The sequence below is a fragment of the Lissotriton vulgaris genome, chromosome 3_1, assembly GCF_964263255.1.
Source record: "Lissotriton vulgaris chromosome 3_1, aLisVul1.2, whole genome shotgun sequence".
Classification (NCBI taxonomy): domain Eukaryota; kingdom Metazoa; phylum Chordata; class Amphibia; order Caudata; family Salamandridae; genus Lissotriton; species Lissotriton vulgaris.
This window is the reverse complement of record NC_141689.1, coordinates 457,546,186-457,572,695: the sequence shown is the minus strand read 5'-3', so window position 1 is coordinate 457,572,695 and position 26,510 is coordinate 457,546,186.

Sequence of the window (26,510 nt, the reverse complement as noted above, 5' to 3'; positions counted from 1 at the left end):
CGTGACGATTTGAACCTGTGTTTTCAACATTGTCGTAAATACATAATTTTGGTATCAGTGAACCGCAAACGGTCCATTTAGCATATCCTGGTGTTTTCGCTGTGCTACGAGCAAGAGTACTCCTGTTACAAAAACATTTCTAATCTACCCATGGCATCCATCTTAGATCATGGCAGCCATTTTGTGTTTCTTGCCCTCACATAGACAATGGACACGCAATGACCTTTGATTTCTTCATTTCGATTAAGGACACGTAGGCTTAGCCGAAGATTCACCTCTCTAGTGACACGTGCACCTTAGAACAGAACACGCTGTGGCTGCATGACTCGACAAAGGCTGCCACCTCTGCCTGAGGCCGGTCCTGCTATACTGGTTCTCGTGTTCGTTGGCCTGATCATGATTAGGCGGCCAAAGCTGGTAACCTTGCCCTTTTACAACCCACAAACATCTCTTATCCTGCTTTTCTATCTCCTACACCTGGCCCTGTTTCTTTCTTTCTGGACCTTTATTAGGGGGAGGTAACGAAATTTACAATGAGGCGGTCCGGCTCTTGAATGAAATGTTGACATGGGATTGTGATGGAATAGTGGGAACCCCTCTTCGTAATGTTTGACATCAGATATTATCGACGATTCCTGTGCAACGCCAAATATTTATTGTTTAGGACACAAAGGTTTGGGAATGTACCAGCATGTAAAGAATTTGCCTGAAGGCCAATATTTAGTATATAAGGAGCAACCCTTCTTGTACAAATCCAACAGGCTCCTAGATACTGCCCGTGTGTAGTTTCTGTGACTTCTGTGTCCCTGCAGTAATAAACCTTTGGTCTTTGACGCCACCATCGAGAAGCCCGTGTTTCTGTTTATTTGTGCACCGAGACAGGTAGAACTCCGGGGTCTTCGGGTGTTATCCCTGACACCTCTGGACGGAACCAAAAAATAACAAATTAAAAGTACTTTACAGTGAAAAAAAGGAAAAATGGCGATCATTTGTGGCCATAATTTGTAAATGAGGTTAGCAGTTTAGTGTTTGTAACAACTGTAAACACAAACAAGGGTATTAGCACTGAGCACATTATAAACTATCTAGACATTCAGGACTCTATGGTCCAGTTGAAGGCTAATCGTAGGCGAAATGCGTAGTCTGTCATTTTTGCACTTTTGCATGATGGTGTATCAATTTAATAAAAAATAACTTATCTGATCTGATTTTTCCTTTTTTTCACTGTAAAGTACTTTTAATTTGTTATTTTTTGGTTCCGTCCAGAGGTGTCAGGGATAACACCCGAAGACCCCGGAGTTCTACCTGTCTCGGTGCACAAATAAACAGAAACACGGGCTTCTCGATGGTGGCGTCAAAGACCAAAGGTTTATTACTGCAGGGACACAGAAGTCACAGAAACTACACACGGGCAGTATCTAGGAGCCTGTTGGATTTGTACAAGAAGGGTTGCTCCTTATATACTAAATATTGGCCTTCAGGCAAATTCTTTACATGCTGGTACATTCCCAAACCTTTGTGTCCTAAACAATAAATATTTGGCGTTGCACAGGAATCGTCGATAATATCTGATGTCAAACATTACGAAGAGGGGTTCCCACTATTCCATCACAATCCCATGTCAACATTTCATTCAAGAGCCGGACCGCCTCATTGTAAATTTCGTTACCTCCCCCTAATAAAGGTCCAGAAAGAAAGAAACAGGGCCAGGTGTAGGAGATAGAAAAGCAGGATAAGAGATGTTTGTGGGTTGTAAAAGGGCAAGGTTACCAGCTTTGGCCGCCTAATCATGATCAGGCCAACGAACACGAGAACCAGTATAGCAGGACCGGCCTCAGGCAGAGGTGGCAGCCTTTGTCGAGTCATGCAGCCACAGCGTGTTCTGTTCTAAGGTGCACGTGTCACTAGAGAGGTGAATCTTCGGCTAAGCCTACGTGTCCTTAATCGAAATGAAGAAATCAAAGGTCATTGCGTGTCCATTGTCTATGTGAGGGCAAGAAACACAAAATGGCTGCCATGATCTAAGATGGATGCCATGGGTAGATTAGAAATGTTTTTGTAACAGGAGTACTCTTGCTCGTAGCACAGCGAAAACACCAGGATATGCTAAATGGACCGTTTGCGGTTCACTGATACCAAAATTATGTATTTACGACAATGTTGAAAACACGGGTTCAAATCGTCACGGAACCTCAGTAGAACTGAAGCCTTTAAGGAAAAGCAGGGAGAAAGTAACAAACAGGGAGATAACACTTTCCATATGATTATGAAATATAACAACCAACATAAAACAATACAAAAAATCATACAGAAAAATTGGGCCATGGTACTTTGTGACCCAATAATAGGTCCCTTGCTTCCTCCAAAAGTATCTATCACATATAGCCAAGCCCCCTCAAAACGTGATAAAATAGTGAGAACAAGTTCAGAAGTGATTGAGTGGGAGCTGGCTTCATATGAGGAAAGGTTTCTACAAATACAAAACGTGCAAGGCTTGCAGGCATGGAATTAACAAAAATACTTACATGACACTGTTCAGTGACAGGGAGCATAAAATCACAAAACTCCTTACCTGCAGGACAGAATTTGCTGTATATGTTTTGTTGTGCCCATGTAGTTTACAGTACATAGGGCGCATAGTCATAGATCTGCTGTGGGGCCGTGACTTCGAGGAGAAGGAGAAGGGCGAGAGGAATCCAAGAAAAAAAAAATATAGAGAGATCCCGGTGCTAGGGTGGAACCAATCAGTGATGAGGGGGACTAATGAAAAGGAGAAGGAACGCGCCTCCTGACAACACTCACCTGGCACTGGAGAAGGCAGTTTTCGCCAAAATGCCTTTGCCGAGTGTATTCAAATAAAGTTACCTCCTACCTGATTCCCAGCTGTGGCTTGTCTCTTTTCACGGAAGGAGGTGTTTCTGTATATATATATTATATATATATATATATATATATATATATATATATATATATATATATATATATATATATATATATGTATATATATATGTTCAAAAGTACTAGGTTCCCAAAGTGAAAGGACCACCAGGAAGATTCTTTTGGAAAACACCAGGTTTATTTCACAGCTTGCTAGTGGCAGGAAACAGGTAGACCACTTCGAAAGTTCATGCTGCCAGACGCGTTTCGGGATAAACCAACTCCCTTCTTCTGTGGCGCTGTGTGCTTGACACGTGAACTGTCTGCCTTTGTAAATTGCCACGCCCCTGGGCGGGGACGCTGCCACTCCTGCGGCATCTTTGGCACTGTAGTTTTTTCCAAGTGGGTGCAAAGTTCATGTGCTGTGGCACTAATTAAAATCCCAAGTGGGTGGAAGGGGTAACCTGAGCCTGGCCACGCTGCTTTGTTGCCTTGAAACTTTTTTCGCGTGAGCACATACTTGAATCGTGCTCACGCGTCTTCCATCCACAAGCATCATACACTGAGTGGTGCTGACATGGATCCAAAAGATGGGGGGTCACCTTCGCGACCGGGACGGCCGCTACAATGTTCAAAAGTACCAGGTTCCCAAAGTGAAAGGACCACCAGGAAGATTCTTTTGGAAAACACCAGGTTTATTTCACAGCTTGCTAGTGGCAGGAAACAGGTAACAGGTAAACAACTTCGAAATTTCTTGCTGCCAGACGCGTTTCGGGATAAACTAACCTGAGCCTGGCCACGCTGCTTTGTTGCCGTGAATTTTTTTTCGCGTGAGCACATACTGGAATCGTTCTCACGCGTCTGTACCACTGACAAAGGCAGTAGCCGAAACGCTGCTCTGAGGGTCTTAAATAAAACCTTTGATCCTCCTCCCGTGAGTGCTGTCTCTTCTTTGGCGAAGAAAAGAAGGAAATAGCTACGATAATAGCGGGGCACGCCCCCCGCAAACAAGCACCCGTGCCCGAGTGCATGGCCTGGCGGAAAAAGGAAGCAGATATATATATATATATATATATATATATATATATATATATATATATATATATGTATATATATATATATATATATATATATATATATATATATATACATGCACACACAAACACACATACTTTGTGTGTATATATATACATATATATATATATTTTCATATATAAATATATATGTGTATATATATATATATATATATGTATGTATAATCTAATGTTTAAGTGTGTCTATCTACGTGCTGCAAGTTTTAATTCTGAAACTTTTTTGATCAAACTTTAGGGGAACACTCTTTTGGCATGCTTTGGAACACAATAATAGGTGTGAGCAAAACTGCTTTAAGCTTACATGCCTGATTTGAAAGCTGTGTATCTGTTCAAAATGCAAGGTAAGTAGTAGGATTCTAATATTTACAGTTGATTGAAAATCATCTCGCAATGCAGTGAAAAATGTCTCAGAAGTCAAAGGCAAGGGCAAAGATGCGGGCACATTGGAAACTTTGCAACCCTCATGTAAACTGAAAATTTTAACACTTGGTAGAATGTGCTAGAAAGGAATGATGCCAACCTTTCACATGCAGAGTATTGATGGCCTCCATTTTAAATTGAAACATGAAGATGGGTTTTGTATCATAATTCATCCTGCTTTCTGTGTCCAATCAGTGATGTTCCACAAATTGGGTAAGGCAACAAAGGTCATAAGAGAGGAAGCATGTGTTATGTCTAATGTCATCTAATCAGAACATGAAGGCATCCTCCCAAATGTAAACCCCCTGCCATGAAATTGGACAAAGAAAGCTCATAACATAAGCCTTCGCATTTATGAAATCAGGAACCATGCAACAGTGCGGAAGCTGGAAGCATTGTTCTTATCCATCAAAGGGGTAATAAGCATTTATATATGCAATAGGTTTGTCCTCACTTTGTTTTTCACTGTCTTAAGAGAATTTACATAGTGTTAGTAAGTAAGGAAGCATTGTGTTATATTTTGAGATATTTGTACTTTTTAATGGTAGGAAATATTTCTTTGGCCTGGAGTAATTTTATTAGCAGAGCAAAGACACAGCCAGGTCTCCAATATCTGGGAAGGAGACATACATCCCATCTTCTAAGAGAGAGAGTTGGTTATCTTCAGTGTGTAATTTACCCTGGCTGTAGTGGTGGGTTTTGCCTGGCATAGATCCATACCCTAGCCAAACATAAACCCCATTTCTAACAGGATGAAATACTTCAATGAAATACTTCTTACAAACCGAGCACTTCCCAGTAGGGACCATTAGAAGGTCCTGATGAGTAGGCAGTAGGGGACTGCCTACGAAACATGTGGACCAGGTAGCAAGCTAACTGCTCTACCACAAAACCCCCTTCTTAATATTTCCAGCCAGAGAAGTGAATAAATTATTTTTTCTACTAGCCAGGGAACTTTTTTTTTTTCCTTTTTATCACACTCACTAGTTAGGTCCCTACACTTCACTGACACACTGCACCATCACATAGCATTTGTCACTAATATCAAGTGCTCCCGCGTAGTCTGTAGGTCGCAGCACGCCCCGCCCCGTAGAGGGACGGGAAGACCCCTATGATGAAGCATGACACTATTGGATTTTTTTAGTGTGTGAGGGGTATTTTAAAAAGCACACAAATGCTCTCATCTTTCCACTGTATAAGAGAGAGCTTAGTTTTTTCACTGTATGTATTAAAACCCAAATAAAAATATCACCATCACACATTGATAGAATCTCTTTGTTTATACAAACGATATTTTCAGGTTGCCACAGTTTTCTATGTCTCAAGAGAAGTGTAACCTAGCAATTTGGGCTTCAAGATAATGAGGCAGCTGCCCTGGAGTCTCCAACCTAAGAAGATCCATATTGCAGCCCAAACTCTCAAGTGCAAATTAAACATTTCTAAAAAGAATCATTTTTATCAGCAGGTCCAATAACGAGGTTCACAAAGAGAAGTGGCCTTAAAGGCGAAGCTGGAGCGTGGAGACATTTGTATCCCCAGTTGACTTTATTCGTCAATGCTTGCACAGCTCTGACCTTGAAGAAGATTATGACCACTTCTATGCAAAGGATGAGAACTTGCTATTTTGTGTTTTATGCAAGTACGTTGTTAAGGGTCTAAAAAATGTTTACCTTTTTTAAATGTACATACTGCTGGTAAAAAAAACACGTTATGTCAGATGGCTGTAAACAGGAGCAGCTTACCTTAAGGTGGAAATGCATGCACATGCTTAGTGGAGTCTAGACAGTGAATGCCTAGCTCTTCCGAAGATTTAACCGCTAGACTAAGCAACTCTCCAGACGGCCGGAATCCTAATTTACAAACAACTCTTTTCAAGACTCGTGGCAGTCCTGGATTCCTCAGGAAATTATGCCTTTGGCAGAAAACAAACGGGCAAGCAAGGTGCTCACTGCTGCCTGCAGTACAAGAAGGATGAGACCTGAGAGTGTCAGTGAGTATTAAACGCGGTCGTGACGAGTCTCTTGCAGCCGGTCCCAAACACTGTCAGCTCAGCCTGAGGAGAGTGAGCTACATACAGGCTGACACCGTAAAATTAAACATTTATTTCTAAAAAGGTCATATATCATCACTAGGTATTACTGTCTGTGAGCTACAACGAGTCTCCAGCAGCCGGTTCAGTCGTGAGGGGAGACAACACTGGTGGAGGTGCGAGCAGCAGTGGGCTGACATACTTTAACTTAAAAAACATAACTGCTAGTTTGTCTCCCGCTCACCCCTAGCAAAGTCCTGTCTCTGAAAATGGACAAAAAGCTGCATGCACGTGAATGCCACCCTACTGCTGCAGCCAGCAAGCCAAGCGCAGCGGAACTGAAAGCAGCCTCACAAATAATACAAGATCCATGTCAACTTTTAATTATAATCTCTACACATATTCTCAGCACCACGGCAGCAGTGCACTGCAAAGTGTGCCGTAATGCAGTCCTTAACACACACTCAGTGAGCCCACAGTCCTCTGGCACTCCCTCTCTGAGCACGAGTTTGGTGCGGCGGCAGTGAGCCACACCGGTCGCAGCCACACATCACTGCTGCTCTCCGCAAAGGCCAAGATTTCGACTCAAGCGCGGCCATGATGGTGAGAGTGATGATTCTATGCACATCCAACAGCACACTTATTATGCCGCATTGCCGGGATGCGGACAGCACACAGCACACACCATTCCTGTCTAGTCCCCCGCCGCTACCTGGGTCCCACCTCACTTCCTGACAGCACCCGCACCTCCTATGGGCCCGCAACCACGCTTCACCCTACCAACCTTTAAGACACACATTCCGGTTCTCTGTCTCCTGCTTGCTTGGTCTGCCTTTCACAAATGAACGGTAGCAAGTCGACAAGCACAAAGTGGTTGTAGTCATGCTGCCTTTCATTTGTTAATAGAGCACAGCACTGAACAGCCTGTCAGATTGTGTCCCTTTGTTAAAGTAATCATGTTAATCGCGGCGCCCGTCAAGCGCCGCGTTTAACATGATTACTTTAACAAAGGGAAACAATCTGACCATTTTCGCGCCGTACACATTTTAAAAGCGGCGGCGTGAAGGTCCTCAGTTGCCTGTGCGCGCTTTGTAATTTACAATGCGCGCTCCAGGCGACAGATGTGCGCGGCCGCGCATGCGCGCAGCTTGAAGGGAACAGAAGTCATAAGTCTGATCAGAAGACTCGGTTGTTGGCGAACCAGTGCGCAAACCCTGCTTCTGTTGTTGCTGCCGCTGTTTTTTATTTCTCCAGTTCCTTTTAGGAAATAATGGGTGCCCATCTTTATCAGTCTGAGCCTTTTGTTGATTTTGAGTTTGAGTTTGATTTTGTGGTTGATTTCCAGACTATTGTGCCCTAAGGATTTATAAGCTGTAGCAATAAACTTTGGCAATTTGCGTTGCTTGTCTGCGTCTGCCACAGCCTCCAAGCGTTGCACCATTTGTAAGTCACCCTTAACATTAGCCAGGATCATATCTCAAACAATGTAGTACACCCCCACCAATCTCATTCCCAACTCCAGGGCCGCTTTGGCCCCATGTTTTTCCTGAACACGCTTGATTACGGAAGGGAGATTGGTCATTGGGGGGTACCAAAACACATCAAATATACCGCTGCAAACACTTTACCCCAAGTGTTACATTCAGCTAATTCGGGAACCAGATTTTTCGGTACACTTATTGTCAAAATCCTGTGCTTCTCCACAGGCGCTGTATTTGGGAAAACAGCTTTGAGTTGCCCAAATTTCTAGGGAAGCCTATAAGGAAGCTCCTCCTTATTCTGGGGATGCTTGCCCATTACGGAATTAATTATCAAAGGACTGACAGTCACACCACCAGGTGTAGGTGGATTCACAGCAGCTCCAGTTGCTCCCACCTGGAAATTGCACAAAATAAACGGATTAACAACTCTATGTATATGTATTAAGGAACTATTTAGTACGCAAAACCCAAGGACTGTAGTAGTGAGATAAGTTGGGTGTGAGGTGTACCCAGCCAAAACGGGCCAAGTGGCCCCATCTATAGATAAGTGGTCTGAATGGACCAGTGGTATAGTATGTGGAAGGGTGCCATTAAACCATATTTGGTGTTGCCAAGATGTTAGCGGAATCTCAAGAGATATATAGTCTATATTGCCGCAGAGTTGCAGTGGAGGTATACTTGTGAAACTAATTGACTGTTCCATCGACTGCCTGAAATGTGACCCAAGAATAAAACACCTCGAAGCGGAATGCTGGATCCACTTCAACATCAAAGATTAGCACCACACCTGCATCAGGTATTCCATATTGAGTTAGATGAGCCCTGAGCGGTGAACCAATAGGAGGCACAATAACAATCGCCATATTTTAATAACGGTAAATTACAACCTATGCGTGGCAGCACAACAAAGGGTTAAAAGAAAGAGAAAGACCTTTAGAAATTCAAGCTTAAAAAATCTATATAAAATAACACAATATAGGAGGCTACACCGTCACAGCTGTCTCCGGAAATAGAAATGAGGGGATTGTTGACAAGCACAAGCGCTACTGAAGAGTCTTGCAGATAAGTACCAGACCAAACGTTTGCAGCACCATGTTGCGGGGATTCTGCATATTTACAGAACTATGTGCAGGAAAACAGGACCTCAGTGTATAGGCGGTGTACCGTCTTACCACCTTAGTGCCCAAAATCCCCAAACCGACTAGCTATAGTGTCTCATTTGTTCTCCTTTATAATCACAAAGCTACAAATCATTAGACAACACGGACCACAACACTCCCAACTCTCTCAGAAATGACGGTAGCAAGACATACCCTTTCGCTCACTCATTCATACTTGTCCACAATAAGGATTGTCAGAGCCACTGTATAGTTCAAAATGTTCATTTTAACTAATGTGCTCTATAATGCAGTATACGAGCCACTATCAGCAGCAAAATGCATGAACCTAGAACAGTTAGCATTGTTAAAATACCATAGTATATGAAGGGGATATCATCATGTACAGACAGTGGAAAAAGGACTGGATGGCCCAACCACCTAAAATTGGTAAGTTGAGGTTTATTATCTAAATGAAGATCTGTGAGCCTTGTCAGCAGACCCCATTCCTTAAAGCCTAAGTGGTGGCTTTACATTATAGGAACAGCATAGCTCTTCTACAAAGAAAGGTTTCTCTCCAAGAGTGTGTGAACAAAATACAACCCTGTAATATTAAAGCACAAGGGGGCATATTATCAAGGGGGTTTAGCTAGTAGGAGATAGCGACCATCTTGGGCCCCACTTTGCATTTCAGTGATATTTATCACTAATGACATGCAAAGTGGGCGTGCCTAGATGTTAGTGACTGAAAACAGTCGCTAACATCGCTATCTCCTATTACCAACTGTTGGAGATATTCGCGCTAAGCGCGAATACCTCCAAAAGTTAACACCTGCCCTGAGCAGTTCTTAGCCATGTTATCCAATGGGAGGTGGATAACATGGCTAAGAGCATTAGCTCGGTAATGCATGAATATCGCTGACTTTTCAGCGATATTCATGAATTGCGGCGATTTTTATCGCATTTGCGATAAACCTTGGTAATACCAAGGTTTATTTGCGGTAAAAATCGCTATTATCGCTATTGCTTGGTAATATGCCCCAAGCTTTCCAGAAGTGCAGCTGTGTGTAGCATTTTTGTCTAGGTTATAGGGACTGACTAGAACAGAATAACAAGGGACATGTTTATCAACCTTGCACATTGTGTTCAGGCTAAACTCCAGGAACAGCAGAGAGCAGACAGTTCTTATGTGAAAGGTACAAACAGAGTCTTGCAAAATAAAGTAATGTAGTAACGTGCACAAAAGCAGCATCATGGCAGCAGAGTTCATGCTTACTTAGCAATGTCGAGAATGATCCTAACGCCAAATAAAAGCATCGGCTAATCATGGCACTCCCTAACCAATGGGATCAAAGCTTCTGAGGGCAGCTCTACCCACATAGCCAGCTGTTCCTGTTTGCATTACTCATAACAATCCCACTCCACACCTTACTCCTAAAATTGAAGTTGGAGAAAACATTGTGTTAGGTTCTTATTTGGAAAGTATGGTGTGCCACCATGCCAACACTGTCACAGGGATAATAGAATGTTGGTGACTTTGTGTCAGTTGCTGGCTGCCATATGCTCACGGTCACACTGACTTATGCACAATACATTTGGATTGACCTACCTTCTGTGTGGCCCTTCATTGAAATGTTTCAGTGGCAACGAGTGTGGATGGACTAGGACCGACAGGGCAGATGGATACTGTGGCTCATACAGAGGATAATGTTTGGGCCAGCACGAATATCGAGTGGCTTTGGTGCTGCAGGCAGAGAAGCACCAAGGCACGGCTGAGATCTGAATGAGAGCAAAGGCCTTTCTGTATGTTTGGTGGGCACACATGGTCTTCAGGCCCGACATGAACTGAGAATGGTGATGTCATCAGTGGTTTGGGCGTATCTAGGGCTGAAGCTGACATGCTTGCTTGGCAACCCAGTACGCCTCAAGCTGCTAAGCAACGCCACACCTGTAGTCGCAAGCCTGATGCTAGGCTACTCAAAGTGAGGTTGTGTGCGTGGTGATGTGTTTATCATCAACGCATGCACCAGTTACATGTTTTTGCCGGCATCCAGTGTACAAGTTGACGTATCATTGATACGCACACCATTGAAACATTTTTGTGTATTGGTGATACGCACAACATGTCACCAGCAGCTGAGTAAGCTAAATAGCTTATATTTTGTGTATTGGTGATACACACAAATTGGGCAAAGTGAGTACATATGTCTGTTCTTTTGACAGTAATCCGGTCATTCCAGTGTGTCCATTTGCGGTGATACACACACACTAGAAATTAACAACCATACTTGTGCATATTACGCACACCTTAATCATCATACATGTATAATAGCATAGAATATGAAGGCTTTAATGTTTTATGAATTCGAATTTAACATTGTTTAATGTGAAGTGGTAATTTTTCGGAACAGCATATTTACTTACAGTCTATATTGGGAATATATTTACTTACTGTTAATTGAAGGAATTAGGATGCAACAGTCAGTGCTCGCACCAACACCTTTTTTGGCCACACCAGGCAACCCTCCTGTTGAATGGGAGGCCTGGCTGGGCGGTTTTGAAGCCTATTTGGAGGGCATTGCAGGAGAAGTATTTACACAAAAGAAAAAGTTAGCTTTATTATAGCAATCTTTGGGTACTGACGGCAGAAATGTATTGAAGCATTTACCAGTGATGATGGTAGTATGGGAAGGTGATGCTGTTGATGAATATGCCTCAGCATTTAAAATGTTGGATTTGCGATTCAAGAAGAAAGGTAATATCTGCCTGATAAAGCAGATTCCTGGCAAAACAGTGAAAATTGTTATGAGTGACATTAGAGTGTTAGCTACATATTGTGTATTCAAGACTTGTGAAGATGAAATGTGGAGAGATCAGTTCGTGGAAAATAACCACAGTACGAAAGATCAGGAAAATCTGTTTACTGCTGAAAACTTACTGTTGGTTAAAGCACTGGAGTTTGCAAAAGGAGTGGAGTCCACAGAAAAGTACATGGATCAGATGGCGTTGGAGTCTTGTGTTCATGCAGTAACTTTGGATAACCCAATTAAAAAAGGGGAGAAGAAGACGGACACTAGACAAAATAACTCTTTTGAATGTTATAAGTATGAGAGCAAATATCATCTAGGCATCATGTCTGGCTGTGGCCAAAGGGTGTAAGTGTAAAAGGTAGGGGCATTTTACCCACTAAGGTACCAAGTGTCAAACCCAAATCTAAATGTGTGCTTTTGGTGGAGTGTGCACGAGAAAGTTATTCTGAATCTGATGGTGAGGATGGTAATGGGGAGGTTATGATAATTTCTGTTTCTACTGAAGGAAAGAGGGACACATATGCAAATTGAGGTGTTGAAGCTTGATACCATGCAAGTAAAGAGACCTGTTTGCCAGACTGAAATTTCTGGCATTCTGAATTCTATGATGATTGATTCAGGGTCATTTTTTACCGTTATTGGTCCAGAAGAGTAGCTCAAATTCAATCAAATTATTTTGAAGAAGTCAAAGGTGAAACTAATTGCATATGGGGGTAAGCCAGTGGTGGTGTTAGTAGAGTTTGATGTCAAACTGACTTTGAAAACTCCTAGCACTTCTTAAAACAGTCAATGTAACAAAGGATGGATCTTGTTTATGTGGGTGGTTGGAGTAGAGGAATCTAGGCAGAATCTTAGATCCCAGCAGTGCTGAGCAGGTGTTGCTGAAGGAAGAGTCCAAGTCTGTGCATGCAGTGGATGTAGAAGGTTGGAGAGCATTGTTTCCTAATGTCTTTAGTAAAAAATTGTGCAAGATCAAGGGTTTTTCTCACCGAATAGAGTGGAAAATTTGTTGTGCACTGGCCTGAGGAGTACCTTACTCCATGAGCCTATTGAAAGCTCCGACTGGTTATCCCCTGTGGTTTTGGCCAGGAAACCTAATGGCACTCGATGGATGTGCATAGATTTGAGGGATCTTAAGGACAGGATGTGGGTAGACAGACATTCCCTGCCCACCATAACAGAAATTGGAGCAATCAAGAAAACATGGATTCTGCTCACATCAATTGTGTAAGTACTCAAAGTCAGTTAGACACAGATTGTTTGTAATGATCTGAAGAATATGCCAAGTCGTTATGTTCTTATTTCCTTAATTCTTTTTTGGAAAACTATGAACACATCAAGTTGTTAAAATCCTTTATTCGTAGTCCTTTTAGAGCCCCTCCTTGGATTGCCAAATGACATTACAGGATGATGGAGTATCAATTCGAAATGGAATTTATTCCAGGTGCCATGAATATCTTTACTGTCTATACAGGTTACTACTTGTGAGTGAAGGAGTAGGCGAGGATTTGGAGAAGACAATTAGTTGCATATTTGGAAGAGGCTGGTTTTGGATGCATTTTGGAGGAGGAATGCAAATAGGCTTTGTTGGAGGATGAGGCTATGCAAGAGGTGATTGAGATGCTCGGCAAAGGACGGATGCCTTAAGATTCGGGGACAAAAGTGACTTAATTTAAATATATCATTACTGAATTGAATATGATGGATGGTGTGTTATGAAGGACAAATTGACTTGAGGGTCCATCAAAAATGCAACCTAATATTTTATCGTTTGCTCTTGATGGACATCTGGGCATGAAAGCAATAAAGTAGACGATCAGAGAGGTATTCTGGTGGCCCAGGTTGGATCGGGAAGCGGAGGACTTTGTAAGGCATTGTGTTGCTTGTGTCATGAGTGACAAGTCACAAGTGACTTATCCCAGTCCAGTGGAGTTCATACCTGTTCCAGAGAAAAACTGGTATACGTTGGGTCTGAACATTATAGCTCCTCTTTATGTTTTAAACGAATGAAATAGGTATGGATTGGTGTGGGTGGATTATGGCAAACATTTGCCAGAAGTACAGTTTGTAAAGTCAGCCAAAACAGAAGAGTTGTTGGAGTTTTTGCAATCCTTGTTCCTCAGAGAGCGAGCCCCTGGGGTGTTGGTTATGGACAAAGGGGTTCAATTTATGGCCAAAGAGTTTCAAAGATTTGTGTGTCATTTGTAGACACATCCCAATGTTTCTGTATCATCCCTGTAGCAATGGCCTTTTGGAATGTTGTAACAGAGTTATCAAGGATAGCATTCAGTTATTGGTGGCACATGATTTAGATTGGGAGAAAGAACTCAAGGATGTATTAATGGCATTGCGCTTCACTCCTAGTACTACCTCAAATGTTTCACGTTTTCCTCTGTTGAAAGGCAGGATGGAAGGCACTAACCTGGTCAGACCATGGAGGAGTGATTTGAAAGTGTCTGAGAAATGGTTGGAACAAATGAAAGAATGTTGTATGAAGGCACAAGAGAAATATGTGCACAGGGAAACTGACAAAGACGACAATCAATTTTTTATAAAGGTGATTGGATCAAAGTGAGACTACCTGGAATTGTATCCAAAGGACATTTTAAGTTCTCACAGCCCATAGAAATTGTAGCGGTCAAGGATAGAGTGGTGAGATTAAGTGATGGAAAGTGGTGGAACAAGGAAAGATTGTCAAAACAGAGAAGAAAAGACAGTGGGGGAAGTAAATGTATGGAGGGTGGACAGAAAGGAGGTATTTTGGTTGGCCACCATAACCAAGAACTGTCTAGTTCAGATAGGTCTGTGACAGCAAAGCAAGTACCAATTTGTTTCAAGGATTACATGGTTCTTTTTTGTAATTTGCTTAGTGTAAATTCTCTTTTCCTACCCAAATACAATATTAATATAGAATGCAATATGTGCTGATATTGCGTTTGCCTCATTATATAATTTGCGTTTTATTATATGGGGAAAGATGTGTTAGGTTCTTAGTTGGAATGTGTGGTGTGTGCCACCATGCCAACACTGTCACTGGGATATAAGAAGGCTTTTGGCGTTGTGTCAGCTGCTGGCTGCTGTTTGCTCTGTCGGTCAGCCTGTATATTGAGCAGTACCCTCCCCTGTGATCACTCAAAATCAGTTCTGAGGGTTGATTTCCTCCCATTCGGTTTGATACTCACCTGACTCTGAGGACAAAGGCTGGGCCTTTGCAGGTGTCACTGGACATTTGCTTGTGACAGGGCTTTATATTTAATTAAGTTCCTGGGTCCACCCAAACTAATCTTCCCGTAGGAGGTAGCAAACACTTCTGTATACCCAGGCCCTCGTCTCTGCTCTGAGAGCAGTTTGTATACCACTTTCAACCCTTATTCAGGCCAAGTACTTGCTGGGCAGTGTCTGAGGAGCTAATGCAAATCAGCCTCCTGCAGTTTTATGTAAATTCTGTTTATTGAATTTAAGACACAACAACACAAGACAAACAATTTGAAGACTCATGTCCCTATAAAGAAAGCATCAAATAAGCCCACATTCCATGGTACATGTTCGAACAACTTAATAAAAGCATACATATCGGGTGCTAACCCACGCAAGATGCTGTCAAATCCTACAACTCCAGCAGTTTTAAGCAGGGTAAAGGTAACTTTCAAAAAGTTACATTTCCCATATATTAAATATAAATCTGACTTCACTATTCAATTGGTTTTTTTAAAGTATAAAAATTAGTCTTTTAATGGAGTCAGTAGCTGGTTTAAGTCAAAAGCTTTAGGCTGAAGTACATAATATAAGCTTTGACCTTTCCTATGGGCCAGTTGAACCCTATTGCGCAATTTGCCGGTTACATCCTGACCAGTGACAATTTTTTTTTGGGGGGGAACATACCATTTCAAATGTCACACATATCCACTCTTAAATATTATGTTTTCTACCTTGCAGGCAGAAAGGTTTGCTTTGCATGTTATATTTAGTATTTAAACTCAGGTGTTCCTACCTGTCAAAAGGATGATTTGGGCAGGTCTGTGCCATAGGGTTTAAGCGAAACAGGGTAAGCCTGAAGCCATGTTTTACTTGTCACACTGGTGGATTGCACAAGAGGTGCTGCAGTCTATAGGTGACATTCAACTTTCTGTGCCATAGGTGTCTTCTCTATACCTTAAACTATAGCCTCAAAAAGTATAATATGCCAATCAAGGATTGGACAATCTCTAAATGTTTTAGGGGAACACAGGCACTTTAATCCTGATTGATATGCAAAACGGTGCTATGCCCAGCAAAATAAGGGTGCCGAAAAAGTGAAAAATCTGGGTTGACGATACAGAAAGGTAGATTCCCCACAAGTCTCTAGCTCCAGGCCGCAAGAAATATCTACACAAAAATATATTTTTTAAGGAGAGAAGTGTGGTTCAGGCCATTATATGCCACCCTTGTGAAAAGTTTTAAGTTTAAATAGAACCAGGAGCTCATGATCACTCATTGTCATGAGTTCTTATTAATATGGGAAGCGATTTGTGAGGAATGGGTGGCCTAGCACTCACAGAAGTAAGCTTTCTGTTGATGAAACCGTTTTGGTTGACATTAGGGCTCTGTGGGCCTTTTCCCTGGTAAGTAGTGGTGACGTGCTTGTGCTCTCCCACTAAAACATGGCAAGATTGGTATAAACCTGGATATTACATTCAGTTTACTTGTAAGTTCCTAGCATATGGCTCTACATGTACCCTGGGCCTGTACATTAAATGCTATGAGCAGGATGCAACACTCCTTGTGCCACCCACTAAAGTGGCTTTTTTCGGTCTGCTATTGTAAGCTGTAGCACAGTTTTAAGCTGCCATTTCAACCTGGCAAAATGAACCTTTTGCCAGACCTAAACCTTCCTTTGTGCCACTTATAACCCACACCTTACGTAGGCCCTAACCAACACTAGGGCAGGGTATATGTTATTGAAAAAGTAGAACATGTCTGTTTAAGGTTTACATGTTCTTGAATTTAAAAAAACCCTAAAGTAATTTTTCACTGTGGTAACGTTTAACTTCCTCATATGCTAACACTGCCATACCTTTTATACATTTAATAGGTGTTAATGTTGGTTTGAGAGCAAAAAGAGAAAGTATGTTTACACTTATGTTTAAAATCATCTGAAATGGTAAAGTCTGACAAATCAAATTTTAAAAACAGTTGTGTTTTCCTGCCCAAAGTTTCTGAAGCCTTTCTACGAGTGTCAAGCTACCTGAGCCTGTTAATGGTCCCCCATCAAGAAATTGTATTGGTACCTGACATTAAACAATAGGACCTGGGTGTAGCTGGGAGTGGGTCTACTTGGCAAGATGGCTTACAAAGAGCTGTACCCTGCCCTAATTAAATTTCAAAGGACCTTGCCCACAGCGCACAACATTGAACCTTACACCAGGCCTGTCCTGCCTTTTGTCACCCTAGACAGTTTGGTGCCAGGAAGAGGGGATGGAGAAGAATTGGCCAGGATCTGTTTTGGGAGTAGTTTGAAGAATTCCTCCACACAAGGGCTGGCATGTTACACAAAAATGGACTCTCAGAACCACTCATCAGTACATTACTGCACTCGTGGATGATTCAGCTGGAGGACTGTCCTGGTCACAGCTGGACTGTCCTGCTGCAGGAAGGACTGTCTTGCTGTCTGAAGAAGGAAGATAGGACGGGCTTGTCTTGATCATAGGCTACCCAAAGTGATTCCAAGGGACAGTTGGCTTATCTCCTATGTGAGCTAAAGGGAAACAACAAGCTTCCACATGCCTCCCTGCAACTACCTAGCTGACCAGCACCAACTGGGTCTGCCTGAGCCAAAATTTTGGCCTTTGCTGGAGTGATTTCTAACCCCCAAGAGGTGCCCCAAAGGTACTGGCCCTTTGGTTGGCATCAGGAAGAGCTCGTTTTGAAGAAAAAGGTGAAAATCCTAAAGTTTGGGCTCTTTGCTACCCTGAACAGGCATGTTTGTGCCCAAGACTGTGTCACCCATAACGATCGCAAACATGAAGCTTCAACAAGACCTGCTGTTCGTGCCAACATCAACTGTCTGTGATGACCGCCAACACGAGACCTGACTTTGCACCAACTGAGAACGTCTGTGACAATCTACCAACGTGAAGCTCCAGCAACAACTGTCTCTCTGCACTACAGCAACGACGTCCACAACGCTCAACCTGCTCTTCACAACAAAAGCCTTCTCCTCATAGCCTACTCCAACACAAGTTGAATTGTTTGTGCCGGACTTAAAAAGATAACTCTTTAGTGGGGCTAACCCGACCCCTGCCTTCTGCCTCCCGAAGCTATTTTCAGTTATATATATAAAAATCAATATCTCTGGTTCTAGTGATTGGATTTATTTTGTTTTGGTGTTATTTTATTTGATAATCTTTACCGTATTGCTTTGAAATTGTTTGTGATTTTTCTTGTGTTGTGTTTTCACTTTATTACTGTTTAAGTAATGCATACATACTTGACACATTGCCTCTAAGTTAAGCCTGGCTAATTTGCGTCAAGCTACCAGAGGGTAAAGGACAGGTTAATTTGATGACTGTTGTGGTTCATCCTGACAAGGATTGAGGTTGTTACCTGAGTGGGGTGTCTCCCCGTATCAACTAACAACCTAATTTCCAACATTAAGCCTAAACTTACACAACGGGATAGATACTTATTAATGTAATCAAGAGGAGGTGAAAATTTGCATGTATAAGCAGGGTTAAGGTGAGATGTCAAATAGAAAAAACAGACCAAAAACACAGATTAGCATTTCCCACCCCCAAAAAAAACTGTATTTAAATTTAAATATACAGTGAAGGCAATTATTACACTAAATATCAAAGGTTATTTACAGTTTTGTAATGTGTCCCAAGTGAAATTATGACCCCAAAAACATAGAAATAGCATTTGTGACACAGTATGTGACAAGGTTTCAAAATAAAGTTTTTGTCATTGCACCCCCTGGAACCGACGCAAGCGGTCCGGTTACTAGCAGTCCCCCTACATCTTCCAAGAGAGAATTTGCGCAGCAAACGACATATGCGATTAATTCACCTGCTCCGAATATAACAAGAACTCCCAGCAGTACAATACAGAGGACAGCCATTGAGCCTCCATGAATTGCTGAAACCCACCTGCTCTATAGGGAACCCGGCCGGGTTTCCTAGTGAGTAAACATATTTTAAATTCACCTGCAGATGGTTCTTCACTCACAGCACTATTACTCTAGCAATTAGACAATCAGATGTCCCACCAAACTGTAGGTCCTGAAGAGACCCTACATCCTTATTTGGGTCGAAACGCCGTCGGCAACTAAGAAAAGTGAACTACTGAAACTGACATTCTATAATTACATAGATGTTATGTATTGTGAAAAATCAGAGCGGTCGCTTTTTTGGATACAAAAACTTTATTTTGAAACCTTGTCACATACTTTGTCACAAACGCTATTTCTATGTTTATGGGTTCATAATTTCACTTGGGACACATTACACAACTGTAAATAACCTTTGATATTTAGTGTAATAATTGCCTTCACTGTATATTTAAATTTAAATACAGTTTTTTTTGGAAAACGCCAATCTGTGTTTTTGGCCTGTTTTTTCTATTTGACATCTCACCTTAACCCTCCTTATACATGTGAATTTTCGCCTTTCCTTGATTACAGTAATAAGTATCTATTCAACAGGAGGCATTGTTTTTCTTATAATACTTTCTTACCCAGGCTCCGTTGTGAGAAGGGTTCCCTTATTTTTTCATTTTAAACTTACACAACAGCATAGCAAGTACAAGATCCATGTCTTAGCAGGCCTATTCCACTTAAGGGTATTGCACTGACGAAAACAAAAAGATTATGGGTGTAATATTTAATAATGTCAGTCACAGGCACTTAGTGCAATAGATAAGTCCAGGCATGAATCCCATGCTTACTATATCACTGGACTCAAACTGCGCCGCATCACTAGGCGAAGATCAGCAAGGCTTTAGCTAGTCTTGGGCTACTTGTGTTTCTGTACAGAGGTACCTGTCTTGCATTTTGATCTGAGCTGTTTCAGTTTGTGCTGGAAATTTGCCTCAACTGCAAAAGTCAAAAAAGTTCTAAATGCCCAAAACATTATGTTACAAAGGTAAACTAGAACCCCAAAATCACTTTAAAATTAGTAATCTGTACCAATGTTTGTTGTAGTGGTTGGTGAGAAGTTGACCTTTAGCCTAGCTCTGTGGGAACCAATTACAACTCCTTCCGTCTCTAAAGTCAAATTGTTTCAGAATCGGCATAACAAATGTTTGTCAGTGGGACACTTCCATCACGTTTTTGTGAAATGATAAATTGCCTATGTCCGTCTTTGTTTGTAACAAGGGTGAGACTCCCACTCAGTCGGCAAATAGGAGTGGATGAAGGTGCAGAAGGTGCACAATGCCAACAGACCTGAAATGAGTGCAGCTTCTATGAACTCCTTCAGAGGAGATGTCTTTAGTGGGATTTTTGCCAGCTGGGCTGCGAGTTTCCTTGGCTCTTGCATAATCATATCATCGTCCTCTTCTTTGAGGACAGTTGAAATAAGCAAGACTTTCACAGGGATCCAGTATCTAATACACAGTAGGGTTTATAGTGTGAATTCTTTATGCAAGGTTTCTAAAAATAGAGACTTACATAATTAGACTTGATATAAGGGGATCACGTTTTTTGCAGGTTATACAATTTAGTTTTAATCACATTATGGATATACAGAGCAGTCATGTGCAGTATGTGGATTTTGTGCTTCATTATTCTTGCTGACGTACATTTCGTGGCCTGCACTATTGTGTCTTATTGAACAGTGCTGCAGTTATAAGTGGAGAAAGGCTTTCAGGCTGGCTGGAAGGGAAGCAGGGGTTTGGGAAGGCACACCCCGTAAACAATATTTGAAAAAGCAGCAATCACTTTGAGGCAAACGTGCATTCAAAGTGAGTCAGTGTTTGTCCCACAGTGCAATGTCTGCAAGTCATCATGTACCCCCTCAGGGTTATAGACATTTGTTGAAACAGTAGGACTTCACGCTCTTTGTTAGTGCACGCATATGAAGGGTTCTTCCTGATGTTGGGTGGGATGGACGGCCAGGAAACACTTCTAGCAATAGTATTGATGTGGGCATGGAAATTCATGTTTCTGCTGATGATAAAACCTAGAGATTTTGCCCTGTTGAAAATGAAAGGGTTACAATTGAGTATGCATGGTGCTTCCAGCCAGGATTGTAGTATAATGGGGCAATTAGGGGGGAGGGATGAGTACAAAGAATTCAGGGGCATATTATCAAGACAGGCGATATCTAACATGGGCTTCACTTGGATTTCCATGGAGCATAGAGCATATTATCAAGCCCATTTTCGCTGTTTTAGCGGCAGTTTTCTTCAGCTAAAACGGCAATAATTTTATCGCCTGTCTTGATAATATGCCCCTGTGTTTTCAGTGGCTCTTGTTTGACATGGGTTAATGACTTGCAGGACGGAGCTCCATTAGGACCTCCATATGCTCAGTATCTCACGATGATATGAGTCGTACACAGCTGTGTGCCATAAGCATTAAAATGGAAAGTGATTAGATTGTTTCCAGATAGATCTTAGAGGTTTCATATATGGACTGAAACATGTTGGAGATACACTAGATCCTTGTGGAACTTCTTTGATAGAGAACGGCAGAGCTAGAGAGCGAGTTATAGATTTATTTTCTGGGAGTGATCATCTAGAGCGAAGTAGTGTGGCTCACCGGTTAGAGGCGGCAGACCCGAGAGCAGAGGACGGCCCGGGACCAGGGTTCGCTTCCCGGCGCGGCAGGTTTCTGGACCAGGGTCAGCGGACTCGATAATTCTCTCGCCTCGGTGCCCACTCTGATCAGCGATCACACTCGGCAACTCTGGGCATTAACTTGCCTCATCTTCACTAACGGCCCCACCAGACCGCCGGGGATGCCTGGTCTCACCCTGGAGATACCCATTAAGGGGCCATCTCTCAGGGAAGCCCGGAAGGGTTTCGCAGTGGTCGAAGCGCCTTGGGACCCTCCGGGTAAGTAGTGCGCTATATAAATGCCTATACATTTACATACATTTACATTTAGATAAGACTTAAACATCTCCGCAAAGTGCTTCTAATCCCCATACATTCTCCCTGAATAGAAGAGGGCATGATTAACCATAGCAAATTCTCATGATAGGTTTAGAAGAATGAGTAGGCAGGATTCCCCTTTATCTAGGATCGGTAGTTCTTCCTTCACTATTTGTAGCATCATAGTCTCTGTGATGCACTACAACCTTCATTGAGATTGGACTTCATTAAGGACATTAATTTCTTTGATGGAATACATTGGTAACAAAACTCTGATGTACTATGGGTAGGAAAAGTAGGTTTAAGATTGAGTGGAAGCGGTTTATGGCATCCAGGCCCACATATGCTTTGAGTAATGGTGTGACCATCTGGAGGTATCTCTTGAGAAAGAGAGGATTTGATCTTTTTGGTCAAATGAAGAGGGTAGGTCAGTGATATCGTGAGAAGCTGGGCTTGAATCGAGTCTGTGAAATGAGAGGATGGACCGCACTTTACAATTATATCAATCAAGTCTCACTAAATGATGATTACATTATTGATGTTTTGCAATTCGGGGCAGCAAATAGTACATCAGATAGAGTTATTGTGAGGGCAATTTCTATCATTTTCATTTTATGGTCAAGTAACCAGGAGAATACCTAATGCCTCTCGTTGTTCTTAGAAAAAAAGAGAAATTAGAGAACTTTTTATATTTTTAAACCATTGCAAAAAATGTAACTGGGGGGGGTATTGAGCACAGTTGAATCTGATTTGAAGAAGGATGCCCTCCACTCCAAAAACTGCTTTTTGTCCTCTTTTTGTACCGTTTGTGTATGTGTGTTAATGTGTTAAGGAATTTATGTGAGTTGATGAATGGCTGTGATGACTCTTGTCTACTGTCCTAGTAATTGCAGTCAAGTATTTTGAAAAACATTACATAGATACATTGTTGTTCAGAATTTTAATTGGGATATCCTATTGGCAACCTCTAAATAGGTAGTGTAAAAAGTATCCAAAATTATATTTTTCTCATTTTCGGTTGGGTGTTCCTTAGTTTTGAATAGATATTGGACTTCATGACTGACAGTCTATGAATTTTCTGTCTCAGATATATATTACCTACTGGCTATCGCCAGTAGGTATATATAGTTAGAATTTTTTCTCTATGGGACTTTTGAAAATTCTATGTCTAATAACTTTGGCGTTTGTGGACGGAATCGGCTGAAATTTTCAGGAAAATGGCACATTTTGATTCTGAGCAGCCCCTGAAAATTTAGGGGGGTTTCGTCAAGGGGGGGCTGAGAAAAAAAGGGGGGTCCCAAAACGCGTTTTTCCCATTCATTTTTCCATAGGGCGGTTGGACTCACTTTTAGCTCGAACGGCTGAATGGATTTGCACGAAACTTGGCAAAATTGTAGGGACTGTTAGCCCGATGTGCCTTTGCTAGGTCTCAATATATGTGCTCCAGTAGTTTTTGAGAAATTAACGTTCAAACCAAGATATATATCTGTAACAGCGCTCTGGGCAGCGATCCGGTCCGCTTACTTTTCGCTTATCGGAACTTTGCGCGCAGAAAGCTGATTGGCTCTCCGGTGTCTGTCAACATTCTAAACAGTCCGGAGCGGACGCCATCTTGTCTCTCGGTAGGATCGAGAGAGAAGAAGAGGTGGAAAACGAAAGGGGAATTTAATGAAAGGGGGCAAGGTATCCCCCTCTTGACCCCCTAGGAATGTTGTTGGGGTTATTAAAGGGTCCCGTGGGGAAAATAAAAAAAAAATGATTTTTCACGGTAGAAGCGCGGCCGCGAACTGGTAGCGAAACGGGAATTCGCCATTTTGTGCTTCGTTAATTAAATTACTAGTTATAAGTGGGTGCGGGAGACGTATCCTAATCCCCTATGTTTCCTGAGGGTGGCTGAGGAGGCTGATATATGTTGATACATCTCTTCCAGCGGCTGTGCGTGAGCTTTTTTTTTTTTTTGCTGCGTGACAGTCCGGAGCGGCCGCCATCTTGTCTCTCGGTAGGATCGAGAGAGAAGAAAAGGTGAAAAACTAAGGGGGAATTTAATGAAAGGGGGCAAGGTATCCCCCTCTTGACCCCCTAGGAATGTTGTTGGGGTTATTAAAGGGTCCAGTGGGGAAAATAAAAAAAAAATGATTTTTCACGGTAGAAGCGCTTCACGGGCCGCGAACTGGGCCGCAAACTGGTAGCGAAACGGGAATTCGCCATTTTGTGCTTCGTTAATTAAAGTACTAGGTATAAGGGGGTGCGGGAGACGTATCCTAATCCCCTATGTTTCCTGAGGGTGGCTGAGGAGGCTGATATATGTTGATACATCTCTTCCAGCGGCTGCGCCATCTTGCCTTTTTTCGAATGCCACAATTTTGTCGTGCACGGCAGCCATTTTAGATGCCAGGCTGGTCCCAGGCTATCACCTAACCCTGCGGATGTAGTTTATGGCCCCAGCTGTAGAGAATTCAGACATGCCAATCCTCCTGATTCAGGCGTGTGAGTACTGATTTCAGTGCTAGTCTCCCGCCTCCCGATTTCTGCAAGCAAAAACCCGGGGGCATATTACGAACAACTAGCGATAATTTTTGTCTCTAACTTGTTTAGAGACAAAAATTATCGCCGCACATCGGCGATTTTTATCGCAGATAAACCTTGCTATTATCGCAGAAAAGTCAGCGATATTCATGTATTATCGATCTAATGCTCTTAGCCATGTTATCCACCTCCCATTGGATAACATGGCTAAGAACTGCTCAGGGCAGGTGAAAAGTCAGCGATATTCATGTATTATCGATCTAATGCTCTTAGCCATGTTATCCACCTCCCATTGGATAACATGGCTAAGAACTGCTCAGGGCAGGTGTTAGATTTTGGAGATATTCGCGCTTAGCGCGAATATCTCCAAAAGTTGGTAATAGAAGGTAGCGATGTTAGGGACTGTTTCCAGTCGCTAACATCTTGGCACGCCACTTTGCATGTCATTAGTGATAAGTATCACTGACATGCAAAGCGGGGCCCAAGATGGTCGCTATCTCCTTTTAGCTGTCACTAACTGGTGTTAGCGACAGCTTGGTAATAGGGAAATAATTTTATCTCCGCTTTCATGGCTTTTAAAGCCAAAAAAGCGGAGATAAACCCCCTTGATAATATGCCCCACGATTCCTTGGGGGTTTCAGCTGACAGGGCTTGGTATTGTGTTACATGGTAATTTTTCCATGAAACGTCAGAGGGTCGATGCAGGGGTTCTAGAAGAGGTGATAAACCATTTAAGCCTCATGAACAAGCGCATGGTCTTTTAAAGATTTGTGAAGTACTCGGGGCGGCGGTGTGTGTGTGCCCTCTTTCAGGAGCGGGCGGGGGGGCACTGCCAGCAACTTGCCAGGTCAGGTAGTGTTCAACACGTGCATCACCCTTTCTCTGCCTGCTATTGCGCTCCATGCTTCGGAAAGGTAAGAAAAAGAACGTGCATTTGAGTTTGAAATGTCCGATCCTGCAGCAGCACACTTCCAAAGCCCACACATGACAATAACCCGATTCAAGGCCCCATTCACCCGTTTTTAAAAAAATAGATAACACTCCAACAAAGTAAGGTTATAAAACTTTATTAACAACTAACTTTAACGAACGGAACAAAAACTAAAAACATTTAAACATTTCTCAACACAAAAAGCAACAATGGTTAGAAGCTGTCTTTTGTGCGAATAGTCCCAAGGCAGCACAACGTGCAGAGTTCTGGACGGCACCCAGGTGATGTCGCCTGGGTGCCGCACTGGTTTAGGGATCCTACAATGCTGCTCCGAAAATTGGCGTGGGGCGTCCCGGGTGGGGCGGGGGGAGGCCTCGTCAGTAGCGGTCTGTTCTGCGAATAGTCCCAAGGCAGCACAACGTGCAGAGTTCTGGACGGCACCCAGGTGATGTCGCCTGGGTGCCGCACTGGTTTAGGGATCCTACAATGCAGCACAGAAAAACAGCGTGGGGCGTCCCGGGTGGTGCGGGGGGAGGCCTCGTCAGTAGCGGTCTGTGTCCAGTGTCACATGGCTGACACAACATGTACGACAGGCACCCAGGTGATGTCCAGTAAACTGCCGCACTGGTTTTGGTATCCTACAATGCTGCTCCGAAAATTGGCGTGCGGCGGCCCGGGGGGGGGGGCGTAGGGGAGCCGGCGTGAACGGGCCTCCCCAGGTGGCGGCCATCTAGCTGAGTTGCGCTCGCTCTTGCGGCCACAGCGTCTCACTCACCATGTTGTTGAGTTGCTCCCACTCTTGCAGTGCAGCGATAGGCGGCTGCCACATGGCTCTTAAAATGGCGGACAGCTCCTCGGTTTTAGGCCTGGTCCACTGAAATGGTCCTGGGACACTTTGGAACTCGGACGCTTGCCTGCTAGGGCTTGGGCTCCATTCTCGAAAAGCGTCCCCTCAGCCGTGAAGATTGTATAAAAGTCTTGGGGGCCCCCGACTCCCGCAGGCTTCCGGTGGGGAGCGGCTGCCATGATTGCTCGCGGAATGACCACGACGGAGCCACGAGATGGTGGTGCTCTCATGCTGACGCCAGCTTCAGTCTGAATGATCCAGAAACAAGGTGGGGCTTTCATCGTTTGGGAAAAAAAAATGTTCTAAACCAATGAAAAGTGTTATTTT